Source organism: Haematobia irritans, chromosome 1, assembly GCF_050003625.1.
Source record: "Haematobia irritans isolate KBUSLIRL chromosome 1, ASM5000362v1, whole genome shotgun sequence".
NCBI lineage: Eukaryota > Metazoa > Arthropoda > Insecta > Diptera > Muscidae > Haematobia > Haematobia irritans.
In genome coordinates this window covers 141,046,335-141,059,968 of record NC_134397.1, presented here as the reverse complement: position 1 = coordinate 141,059,968, position 13,634 = coordinate 141,046,335, and the positions used below count along the sequence as shown (strand labels likewise).

The window sequence follows — 13,634 nt, the reverse complement described above, 5'->3', positions numbered from 1 at the left end:
TTATATCTGTAGAAAATTTTGTGAAAATTTTATTTCTATAGAAAATTTTGTAAAAATTTTATTTCTATAGCAAATTGTGTTAAAATTTTATTTCTGTAGAAAATTGTTTCAAAATTTTATTTCTATAGAAAATTTTGTTAACATTTTCTTTCTATAGAAAATTTTGTCAAACTTTTATTTCTATAGAAACTTTTTTCAAAAATGTATTTCTATAGAAAAATTTTGTCAAAACTTTATTTCTATAGAAAATTTTGTCAAACATTTATTTCTATAGAAGATTTTGTCAAAATGTTATTTCTATAGAAGATTTTGTTAAAATTTTATTTCTATAGAAAATTGTGTAAAAATTTTATTTCTATAGAAAACTTTGTCAAAATTTTATTTCAATAGCAAATTTTTTCAAAATTTTATTTCTATAGAAGATTTTGTCAAAAATTTATTTCTACAGAAAATTGTATAAAAACTTTATTTCTATAGAAAATTTTGTCAAGACTTTTCTATAGAAAATTTTGTCAAAATTTTATTTCTAAAGAAAATTTTGTCAAAATTTTATTTCTAAACAAAATTTTGTCAAAATTGTATTTCTATAGAAAATATTAGAAAATATTTCTATAGAAAATTTTGTCAACACTTTATTTCTATAGAAAGTTTTGTGAAAACTATACTTCTATAGAAAATTTTGCCAAAACTTTATTTCGATAGAAGATTTTGTCAAAATTTTATTTCTACAGAAAATTGTATAAAAACTTTATTTCTATAGAAAATTTTGTCAAAACTTTTCTATAGAAAATAGTATTAAAATTGTATTTCTATAGAAAATTTTGGAAAAATTTTATTTCTATTGAAAATTTTTTCAACATTTTATTTCTATAGAAAATTTTGACAAAATTTTATTTCTATAGAAAATTTTGTCAACATTTTGTTTCTATAGAAAATTTTGTCAACATTGTGTTTCTATAGAAAATTTTGTCAAAACCTTATTTATATAGAAAATTTTGTTAATTTTTTTTTGTCGTAGAAAATTTTGTCAAAATTTTATTTCTATAGAAAATTTTGTCAACATTTTATTTTCGTAGAAAATTTTGTCAAAATTTTATTTCTATAGAAAATTTTGTCAAAATTTTATTTCTATAGAAAAGTTTGCCAAAATGTTATTTCTATTGAAAATTGTGTTAAATTTTTTTTATAGAAAATTTTGTCAAACTTTTTGTCTATAGAAAATTTTGTCAAAATCTTATTTCTATAGAAAATTTTGTCAAAATTTTATTTCTATAGAAAATGTTGTCAAAATTTTATTACTCTAGAAAATTTTGTCAAAAGTATGATCCTTATAGGTCCCGTTGGTGCAACTCTCACAAAGATTGATCTTCCGATTTGACTTATGGGGCTTCACGTGACGATTTGCTTGCAATTCCAAAAAAAGTAGATTGGGTCCACACATATGTGTGTTGTCCGTATTCAAATTTCCCGAAACTAGAACTCAAATCCCAAAAAGGGATTTAAAATTCAATAAATGAGATTTGCATCGTAATTTTAATTTTATCTAAAAGAGGAAATTTTTTAAATGGGAAGGACAAGTGAATGAATGGGAAAAACTGAATGCGCACTTAGGGTTCTAATACGGCACATTAAAAAAAATGTTGATGAAATTTCAAAAATAATAAACTAGGCTTTAGATACGAAATATTATTCAAGTAAGAGAAACGTCTAATCGAACTGCTATTGTATGAAAGAAGTCTTAAAAATTGAGTTTTCCTTTGACGATTTATTGTTTTTTCATCCTTTATTTTGTATAACTTTAAACCTCTTAAAATAAAACTTGAAAATATTTTGTCATCAGTCATTCATCCGTCCATGAAGATTACATGATAAGATGTTTATATTACGGTCATCAATAAGGGTCGATGTTGACTTTTTGAAAGAAAAAGTATTTAAACTTTTCCATTCGTCATTGAAAGCACCATCCGGATGCTTTGGCATTTCTCGTACACAAACAATGTTTCAAATTTCCAACTTGAAATTCTTTCCAAATAAATAAAAAAAAAAAAACTTAAACATTAATCAAAATTTTTGCATGCCCTTCAGAACGAAAAAAGAAAAAAAAAAATAATCGTAAAGAAAAAAGGTCCAAAGAGTTCTAAGGAAACAAAAAGGGTTCAACAAAGAAACGTTTATTCCTCACGGCTGTTTCATGTTACACTTGGCCCTCCTTATTTCTAGGATATCTTCTTTTAAGAGGAAAAGTCAATAAATTATGTAAATTTAGTTCCCATTTTGTCGGAAGGAAGACGAAAAACAAAACAAACTCGTATTGTATCTCTTTGATGAAATAACATAAATTCCCTGGGCCAAAGCAATTTATTTCAATTTAGTAAAAATGAAATGCAATAAAAGTTACTTTTTTCTAATTTCAATTTCTCATTTTTTTTGTTTTCTCATTTCAGACCATTTGGTGTTTTTAAAGTCTAATTAAGGTGAGTTTTTTGATTCAAAGCAATTATTAAGTGAGGAAACCATGACAAACCCATTACGAAATATTTTATTAAAAATTCTGTTTCTGTGTCGTCCAGGGAATTGTCATAACAAAAGAAATTATGGAAATCTTGTGGTTGTAATAGTGTCAACAAAATGGAATAATTCATGGCTTTTAAGTCCATTTCCCGTTTCTAAACAAATAAATTTCTCGCCATTGTATTTCAATTAAATACAAAGAAGCATTCAATATGGGCTACCAATTATTTTCCGAATGTTCCTTGTCTGATTAAATTTTCAAGCATCTGATATTAATTTGGCTGAACAACACTAATTCAAGAAAGTAATGTGCTATATTTTTAAAATTGTATTGTTCAAAAGCAAAAAAAATCGCAAATAGCATCCAATTTTAGAATTATTGGAATTGGCTACCTTTAGCGCGAATTAACATAGGACCGTCTAACGTCCAACAGAGCCATCACACGTTGTAGAAAAGTGGCTCTGCGGAACTTTGATATATTTTAGTTACAAGCTAACTCTACAAAATGCCCCAGTCGCAATGGATCCAGAGATCCGGTGATTTTGGTGGTCATTAGCACATTACTTTGTGTCATTAAATATCAGGCATCCTGTATTTTGTCCTAGGGCGTCACATCCACGGTTGCCACAGTTGGTAGAAATCTACCAAAAATTTTAGATTTTTTACTGTTTGGTAGATTAGTAGAATTCTTTATGTTTTGGTAGATTTTGCCAAATATTCCTAACTAATTAAGAGATACTAAAATTTTTTATAAAAATAAAATCTTTACAAAACTTCCTTTAAAAATAAAACCTTGAAAAAATTTTGTTTAAAAATAAAATCTTGACAAAATTTTCTATAAAAATAAAATCATTACCAAAATTTCTATAGAAATAAAATTTTCTATAGAAATAAAATTTTGACAAAATTAAAAAAAAAATCTGTAGGAATAAAATTTGACAAAATTCTCTTTAAAAATAAAATCTTGACAACATTTTCTTTAAAAATAAAATCTTGACCAAAATTTCTATAGAAAAAAATTTTGACAAAATTTTCTATAGAAATAAAATTTTGACCAAATTTTCGAAAAAAAATTCTATAGGAATAAAATTTGACAAAATTCTCTTTAAAAATAAAATCTTGACAAAATTTCCTTTAAAAATAAAATCTTGACAAAAATTTCTTTAAAACTAAAATCTTGACAAAATTTTCTTTAAAAATAAAATCTTGACAAAATGTTCTTTAAAAGTAAAATCTTGGCCAAAATTTCTATAGAAATAAAATTTTGCCCAATTTTTTTATAGAAATAAAATTTTGACAAAAATTTCTATAGAAAAAAATTTTGACAAAATTTTCTATAGAAATAAAATTTTGACAGAATTTTCGAAAAAAATTCTATGGGAATAACATTTGACAAAATTCTTTTAAAAATAAAATCTTGACAAAATTACCTTTAAAAATAAAATCTTGACAAAAATTTCTTTAAAACTAAAATCTTGACAAAATTTTCTTTAAAAATAAAATCTTGACAAAATTTTCTTTAAAAGTAAAATCTTGGCCAAAATTTCTATAAAAATAAATTTTTTTCCAAAATTTCCATAGAAATAAAATTTTGACAAAATATTTGTCAAAATAAAATTTTGACAAAATTGTCGAAAAAAAGATTCTATAGGAATAAAATCTTGATAAAATTTTCTTTAAAAATAAAATCTTGACAAAACTTCCTTTAGAAATAAAATCTTGATAAAATTTTCTTTAAAAATAAAATTTTAAAAAAATTTTCTTTAAAATAAAATCTTGACCAAAATTTCTATAGAAATAAAATTTTGACAAAATTTTCGAAAAAAAAAATTCTACAGGAATAAAATTTGACAAAATTTTCTTTAAAAATAAAATCTTGACAAAATTATCGTCAAAAATAAAATCTTGACAAAATTTTCTTTAAAAATAAAATTTTGACCAAATTTTCTATAGAAATAAAATTTTGACAAAATTTTCTATAGAAATAAAATTTTGACAAAATTTTCGAAAAAAAATTATATAGGAATAACTCTTTATACCCTTCACCACTACTCTGGTACAGGGTATAATAATAAGTTGTTTGTAACGCCTAGAAGGAAAATTCTAAGACCCATCGTTTAGTATACCGATCGTCGTAGAATTAAATTCTGAGTCGATTAGGCGATGTCCGTCTGTCTGTCTGTCCGTTCGTATGTTTATGTATTTTTGTGTGCAAAGTACAGGTCGCAGTTTAAGTCCGATCGTTCTCAAATTTGGTATAGGGTCGTTTTATGGGACAGAGACAATCGCTATTGATTTTGGAAAAAATCGGTGCAGATTTAGATATAGCTGCCATATATATTATTTGTATTTATCAACAAATTTTCTTAGAATTTTGCACAGCCAAAAACATGCAAAATATCAGCCAAATCGGTTCAGATTTAGATATAGCACCCATATATATGAGATGTATTCTCGAAAAAGTAAGTAGCAAGAATGAACAAACTCGTCGAAAATTGAACTAAATTTTAATACACATTCTGAGATTTCCACAAAGCGTTGTTACAACCAGGAAAATGTAATGCCTTGTAGCACTTTTTAACTGCAGTTCTAGAAACTAAACCCTCTTATTGAAGAAAAAATTAACTAAAAATAAGGAAAGAAATCATTAGCGCCAAATCATGAAAATTTTAACCATTCTTACTATTTTTGGGAATCGTACGAAAACTTGCTTTTGTTTTAGTTCATATTGAACTTATTTGTACGGCCATTGAACTGTCTACCCTCAATTTTTTTTATAGAAATAAAATTTTCTATAAAAATTTAATTTTGAAATTTTTTTAATAGAAATAAAATTGTGACAAAATTTTCTATAGAAATAAAATTTTGACAAAATTTTAAATAGAAATTAAATTTTGACAAACTTTTCTGTAGAAACAAAATAATTTTGACAACATTTTCTATTGAAGTAAAATTTTGACAAAATTTTCTATAGAAATAAAATTTTGACAAACTTTTCTATAGAAGTAAAATTTTGACAAAAATTTCTATAAAAATAAAATTTTGACAAACTTTTCTATAGAAATAAAATTTTGACAGAATTTTCTACAGAAATAAAATTTTGACAGAATTTTCTATAGAAATAAAATTTTGACAACATTTTCTATATAAATAAAATTTTCTATAGTAATAAAATTTTGACAAAATTTTCTATAGAAATAAAATTTTGACAAAATTTTATATAGAAATAAAATTTTAACAAAATTTTCTGTAGAAATAAAATAATTTTGACAACATTTTCTATAGAAATAAAATTTTGACAAACTTTTCTGTAGAAATAGAATTTGACAACATTTTCTATAGAAATAAAATTTTGAAAAAATTTTCTATAAAAATATTTTTTTTCTATAGAAATAACATTTTGACAAAATTTTCTATAGAAATAAAATTTTGACAAAATTTTATATAGAAATTAAATTTTAACAAAATTTTCTGTAGAAATAAAATAATTTTGACAACATTTTCTATATAAGTAAAATTTTGACAACATTTTCTATAGAAGTAAAATTTTGACAAAATTTTCTATAGAAATAAAATTTTGACAAAATTTTCTATAGAAATAAAATTTTGACAAAATTTTAAATAGAAATTAAATTTTGACAAACTTTTCTGTAGAAACAAAATAATTTTGACAACATTTTCTATTGAAGTAAAATTTTGACAAAATTTTCTATAGAAATAAAATTTTGACAAACTTTTCTATAGAAGTAAAATTTTGACAAAAATTTCTATAAAAATAAAATTTTGACAAACTTTTCTATAGAAATAAAATTTTGACAGAATTTTCTATAAAAATAAAATTTTGACAAAATTTTCTATATAAATAAAATTTTCTATAAAAATAATTTTTTTTCTATAGTAATAAAATCTTGACAAAATTTTCTATAGAAATAAAATTTTGACAAAATTTTATATAGAAATAAAATTTTAACAAAATTTTCTGTAGAAATAAAATAATTTTGACAACATTTTCTATAGAAATAAAATTTTGACAAACTTTTCTGTAGAAATAGAATTTGACAACATTTTCTATAGAAATAAAATTTTGAAAAAAATTTCTATAAAAATATTTTTTTTTTCTATAGAAATAACATTTTGACAAAATTTTCTATAGAAATAAAATTTTGACAAAATTTTATATAGAAATTAAATTTTAACAAAATTTTCTGTAGAAATAAAATAATTTTGACAACATTTTCTATATAAGTAAAATTTTGACAACATTTTCTATAGAAGTAAAATTTTGACAAAATTTTCTATAGAAATAAAATTTTGACAAAATTTTCTATAGAAATAAAATTTTGACAAAATTTTAAATAGAAATTAAATTTTGACAAACTTTTCTGTAGAAACAAAATAATTTTGACAACATTTTCTATTGAAGTAAAATTTTGACAAAATTTTCTATAGAAATAAAATTTTGACAAACTTTTCTATAGAAGTAAAATTTTGACAAAAATTTCTATAAAAATAAAATTTTGACAAACTTTTCTATAGAAATAAAATTTTGACAGAATTTTCTATAGAAATAAAATTTTGACAGAATTTTCTATAGAAATAAAATTTTGACAAAATTTTCTATAAAAATAAAATTTTGACAAAATTTTCTATATAAATAAAATTTTCTATAAAAATAATTTTTTTTTTCTATAGTAATAAAATTTTGACAAAATTTTCTATAGAAATAAAATTTTGACAAAATTTTATATAGAAATAAAATTTTAACAAAATTTTCTGTAGAAATAAAATAATTTTGACAACATTTTCTATAGAAATAAAATTTTGACAAACTTTTCTGTAGAAATAGAATTTGACAACATTTTCTATAGAAATAAAATTTTGAAAAAATTTTCTATAAAAATATTTTTTTTCTATAGAAATAAAATTCTGACAAAATTTTCTATAGAAATAAAATTTTGACAAAATTTTATATAGAAATTAAATTTTAACAAAATTTTCTGTAGAAATAAAATAATTTTGACAACATTTTCTATATAAGTAAAATTTTGACAACATTTTCTATAGAAGTAAAATTTTGACAAAATTTTCTATAGAAATAAAATTTTGACAAACTTTTCTATAGAAATAAAATTTTGACAGAATTTTCTATAGAAATAAAATTTTGACAAAATTTTCTATATAAATAAAATTTTCTATAAAAATAATTTTTTTCTATAGTAACAAAGTTTTGACAAAATTTTCTATAGCATTAACATTTTGACAAAATTTTCTATAGAAATAAACTTTTGACAAAATTTTTTATAGAAATAAAATTTTGACAAAATTTTCTATACAAATAAAATTTTGACAAAATTTTATATAGAAATTTGTTTTATTTGGTTCAGATTTAGAAAAGGTCTCCATATATTTGTTTTTACGGTTCATACAAATATGGCTAAAATACCCACATCTGTGATGATTTCCCCATATCGTAGTCATATCATACACGCTGTAATGCCTGACTTTCCACAGAACGGTCGAGTTTTAAATACACCCAGAGAAGGAATATGATCACCTCAAACATGTTTTATGAGCAAAATGTCATTTTTGGATGGTGACCATGTAACATGGTTTTCGCAACCATGTTATTTCCTCGGAAATCATGTATCTGATTTCGGCAAGCAGGTTATATTTGACGAGAAAATAACATTTTAGTGACAAACATGTTACATGGTCACCATACAAAAATAACATTTTGCTCTTGAAACATTTTTGAGGTGATCATATTCCTTCTCTGCGTGTAAAACTCCGACTTGTGGAAATAACGCCCGACTTGTGCAAATAATATATTATAACCCACAATTGACCAAATATATTGGCGAGATCTAACCAATATCCTTTTAAAATCGCCACTGCTAAGTAGCAAAATTTGTAAATATTATTCAAATTGTCCTATATATGGAATACATATATACAGCCCGATAAATAATAAATGCTCTTTTGTACAATTTCAGTAAAATTGCAATAGCTTTATATTTCCCATATATATTTTTTGCTATTAATGTGTTTCATCCCAGGGCGTTAGCCGATTAAAATTGTGATTCTAGAGACTTTGTAGAATTACAACAAATTGTCTCCAAATCGGTTAAGATATAAATATTTGTATATGGGAATATAATCCTTTCATGATATCATTTGAAAAAATATTTGAATTTTGTGTGACAATTGGCATTTTAATATTACTTTAACTAAAAAACTGACGAGATTTCTCAACTGTAAAAAATCGAAGTAAAGGTGTGTTAATTTTCATTTGTCCTTATAACGGTAACCTTGAGTATAACTGAACATTGAGTCACACACTAAATTTCCTTTCTCTTCAAAGCGAGCGTGTTGTTTGCCATAAAATGCCAATTTTTTATGAATTTGATTTAAAACACGCAAGTCGCATCCGTTTACGATTGAGAAATGGCTAAAAAGAAAATCAAGTATTTGCGTCCGAGAATTCGGCCGTGCTGAATCTTATGTATCCTCCACCATGGAATGCGTACAAAGTTCTACAGCTTTGATAACCCTTGATTCCTTTGCAGGATGTGAAAAAAAAACTGACTAATTTCATATTCCCTCACACTTCCACGATGTTTTTTTAGTTCGTGCATCTCTTTCTGTAATATAAACAATGTAGAAACAAGTAAGTAAAGTAGAAAGTCGGGCGGGGCCGACTATATCATACCCTAAACCACCATTACAGAATTAGTAATCATAAGCATTTGTGGGGTAACATATAGGTCTGGGAGATAAACCGCAGTTGCATATTTAAGAAAATTAAGGGGTACATGTCTATGGGTTCTTTGTGTCAATCTGACTATAGCTCATAGTCAATGTTGCCACGGAAAAAGTTCGGTTTACCCTACAAGGACAAAAAATGTTCCCTACTTTCCCATACATTTTCAAACAATTTTCCCTACTATATTTTTCGTTAAATTTAAAAAATTTTACAAAACAAAAATGGTTCTAAGTACTTTATTATCTTAGAACATGAATATGCAACGTATATAACTTAGAATATAAATTTGTATTACCACCACGGTTGCCACAGTTGGTAGAATTCTACCCAAATTAGTTATCTTTTTTGTTAAATCTCTATAAAAATAAAATTTTGGAAAAAGTTTCTATAAACAAATTTTTGTGAGAAATTTTTCTATAGAAATAAAATTTTGACAATAAATTATATAGAAATAAAATTTTGAGAAAAAATTCCACAGAAATAAAATTTTGAGAAAAATTTTTATAGTAATAATATTTTGAAAAAAATTTCTATAGAAGTACAATTTTGACAAAATGTTCTATAGAAATAAAATGTTGACAAAATTCTCTACAGGAATAAAGTTTACCACACATTGTTAAAGATCAAGCCTTGCCGGCTTCTAATTTCCTCCTCTAGGGCTACCAAAATGTAAAAATTATTACAAATTGTGTTGAGTGAAAATGTCCTACATTGTGGCCCTATGTCCCTACAAGACGCTAAATATTAGAAAAACCCTACATATAGGGAATTTCCCCTACTTCCAGGAACACTGGCTGTGTTGATATTGCACCTACGGAGTTAGTATGCCATTAATATTGAGCCCATTATTAAATCAAACTTATTATACCCTGACCACTATGTGGTTAAGGGTATAAAAAGAGAAAATCGTTAAATTAGTGTGGGTAATTAATACAAATTTGTAAAAATCGAGCAATATTCTTATGTAAGAGCTACAAGTACGTATAAGTTCGATCGGCTAGTACATCAAAATTTGATGTCCAAATTCAATAGCGTTCGTCCTTGTGCCCAAAAAAAAAACTCCCTGTACCAAATTTCATCAAAATCGGTTAATAATAGCGACCGGAATACTGTGAACAACAAATACATGGACAGACGGACGGACGGACGGACACCAAGCGCTAGATCGACTCAGGAGGTGATTCTGAGTCGAATTTATAAAATCGTATAATTTTTATACCCTAAACCACATAGTGGTCAGGGTATAATAAGTTTGATCGGCCAAAAAATGTGCCTACCAGAAATATTGATTTTAGACCCCATAAAATATATATATTTTGGGTCGTAGTGAAATTCTGAGTCGATCTGAGCATTTCCGTCCGTCCGTCTGTTTAAATGACGCTAACTTCGGATGGTATTGCAAATGGGCCATATCGGTCCACTTTTACGTATTGCCCCCATATAAACGGACCCCCAAATCTGACTTTTCGATCCACTAATAAAATTTCATCCGATCCGGCTAAAATTTTGTACATGGTGTTTGTATATGGTCTCTAACAACCATGCAAAAATTGATCCACATCGGTGCATAATTATATATAGCCCCCATATAAACCGATCCCCCGATTTGGCTAGCGGAGCCTCTAAGAGAAGCAAATTTAATCCGATCCGGTTGAAATTTGGTACATGGTGTTGGTATATGGTCTCCAACAAACATGCAAAAATTGGTTTACATCGGTCTATAATTATATATAGCCCCCATATAAACCGATCCCCAGATTTGGCTTTCGGAGTACAGGCTCAATTAAAAATTTAATTGAATCAAATTTTGCAATTAAAAATTTAATTGAATAAACAAATTTTTTAATTGAAACAAAAATCAATCACAAAAATTAATAGTATCAATTAATTTTTTAATTGGATCAATTAATTTTTTAATTGACCTTAAATTAATTTTTTAATTGATACTATCATTTCTGTGATTGAAGACATTTCAATTAAAAAATTAATTGGATCAATTAATTTCGTGATTGAATCAGAAAAATTTTTTTTTGTGTGTAAGAGAAGCAAATTTCATCCGATCCGGTTGAAATTTGGTATATGGTGTCAGCATGTGATCTCTAACAACCATGCTAAAATTGGTCCACATCGGTCCATAATTATATTTAGCCCCCATATAAACCGATCCCCAGATTTGACCTCCGGTGCCCCTTGGAAGAGCAAAATTCAACCGATTCGGTTGAAATTTGGTACGTGGTGGTAGTATATGATATTTAACAACCATACCAAAAGTGGTCCATATCAGTCCATAATCATATAAAGCACCCATATAAACCGATCCCGAGATTTGATTTTGGAGCCACTTCGAGGAGCAAATTTCATCCGAGTCAGTTGAAATTTGGTACATTGTGCTAGTATATGGCCGTTAACAACCATGCCTAGCTAGCTAGCATGCCCCTATAAGCGACCCCATATTTCAATTCTGGCTCTCTACGTACCGTGCAAAAGTCCATATCGATTCGTAAGTATTTGTAGACTTACCTGTACATACCTTTTTGGTCTAATATATACCACGTATGGACTAACTCACAATTTAGAAAACGATGTTTAAAAGTTCTAAGATACCACAACCCAAGTAATTCGATTGTGGATGACAGTCTTTCGTAGAAGTTTCTACGCAATCGATGGTGGAGGATACATAAGATACTTGTTTGTACTTAAGACTGTCATCCAAAATCGAATTACTTAGTTTGTGGCAACTGTTGGTAAGGTATCTTAAAACTTTTTAACATTATCTTCTAATTTATAAAAACAAACACCATCAAAAAATAGCTTATGTCCCAAGCCTAACATATTAACATATATCGCAAACATGTTATACTACTTCATGAACATTATATGCTTGCACTTAAATATAAGGTGCTATAAAGTTGAATTCTAAATATGTAATTTTACACCCAAACATACGAAAAACCGTCCATTTTGTTTGTGTGCTTAAATATTCAGAGTTCCGAAAGGTATCCATTTTTCTTTCCACTCTTCCATACTTCGTATAATCGGTTTATATATCGGTTTATGATGATAAACATGCTCAGCCGAGTTATAGTCCATCCGTATGCTAGCAAACAGTGCATTCCAGTGTCACCTCTGCTGTATTCTTTATGCAGCGGCTGTGGTCCTCGTAGCACATGGACTGTAAATAAGCGATTTTTCTATATATCCTATTTATTTCTAGTGGTTCACAATTGACTACCAATCGTGGCAGCTATTTGTAGTCACAGGTCTTTTAGCCAATTAAAACTGGAAGGATGCATTCCCCATCGTTCTCCGATGATTTTTGACAGGAGTAGGCTTTCTTTACGCAGTCTGTGGTATTTTCAATCCAGTTCAGTTTAGAGTTCAAAATAACTCTCATGTATCGTGCTTATTTCCAAAGACTCAACTTCTTCCCTTGAAATTCAGGAGCTTTGTGTCCAATGATTTTTCTTTTCCAACTCTGTTTTTCCAGGGTTCATACCCAATCAACATGCCCTGGTCCAATCTGAAAGATACTGTAAAGTCTCATTCCGCTATCGTATCCAGGAATTTTCCCGACACCAATATTATGATGTCATCCGCATGAAACATGTTTGAGATGATCACAAACCTTCTCTGCGTGAATTTAACACTAGCAGAGAAAGAAAACAAACGTGGCGAAAAATGGCTTTTACTTCGTATTTCGATGAAGGGTGTAGATATTGAATAAACATTTTCATTTTGATTTCGCTGAGAGCCAATCTAAGGAGTGCCTCAATGTGGTCAACAAATTTGAAATATTTCCCACATTGAAGTTAATTTGCATTTGTAGAAATTTCCTTTGCATACATTCATAAATTAAGTTGTGACTTTTATGGATTTCTTATTTTTAGTTGCTTAGGGAAAAAAGTGAGTTGAATGTGTTTTTCTTTTAATAGCAGGGTTGGTTCTAGGAACACCTCGAATAGATAATGATATAAAAGAAGAATAGGATTTATTTATTTTTTTTTTCCGAGAAATTACTATTTATGGTAGTAAAAATATTTATAATCATTTGATGGGTATTCCAATATTAATTTTTAGGGATTCATGTTGGCAAGAAAAATTTCCAAAAATTCGCTTCATTAATATATACTATCAAACACATTGTGTATATAAAGAATATATATAAATATATATATTTGTTAAAAATATAAAATGTTCTCAACATTTTATTTATATAGAAAAATTTGCCAAAATTTTATTTCTATAGAAAATTTTGCCAAAAATTTATTTCTATAGAAAAATTTTTCAAATTTTTTTTTATAGAAAATTTTGTCAAAATTTTATTTTTATAGAAAATTTTGTCAAAATTTTATATCTATA

General features: G+C 26.2%; 1 protein-coding gene across 6 annotated transcripts in view; it reads left to right on the top strand.

Moving 5' to 3' along the window:
• cpx (synaptic transmission protein complexin) overlaps positions 1 to 13,634 on the top strand; it is a 1,078,564-nt gene that overhangs the window by 329,263 nt on the left and 735,667 nt on the right. For 5 of the 6 annotated variants that reach the window (XM_075291794.1, XM_075291793.1, XM_075291798.1 and 2 more), the window contains one exon: positions 2,445 to 2,474. The exons of the other annotated variant lie outside the window; for it this stretch is intronic. The gene's annotated coding sequence lies outside the window, so the exon portion shown is untranslated. The remainder of the gene's footprint in view (positions 1 to 2,444; positions 2,475 to 13,634) is intronic. 6 annotated transcript variants of the gene reach the window in all.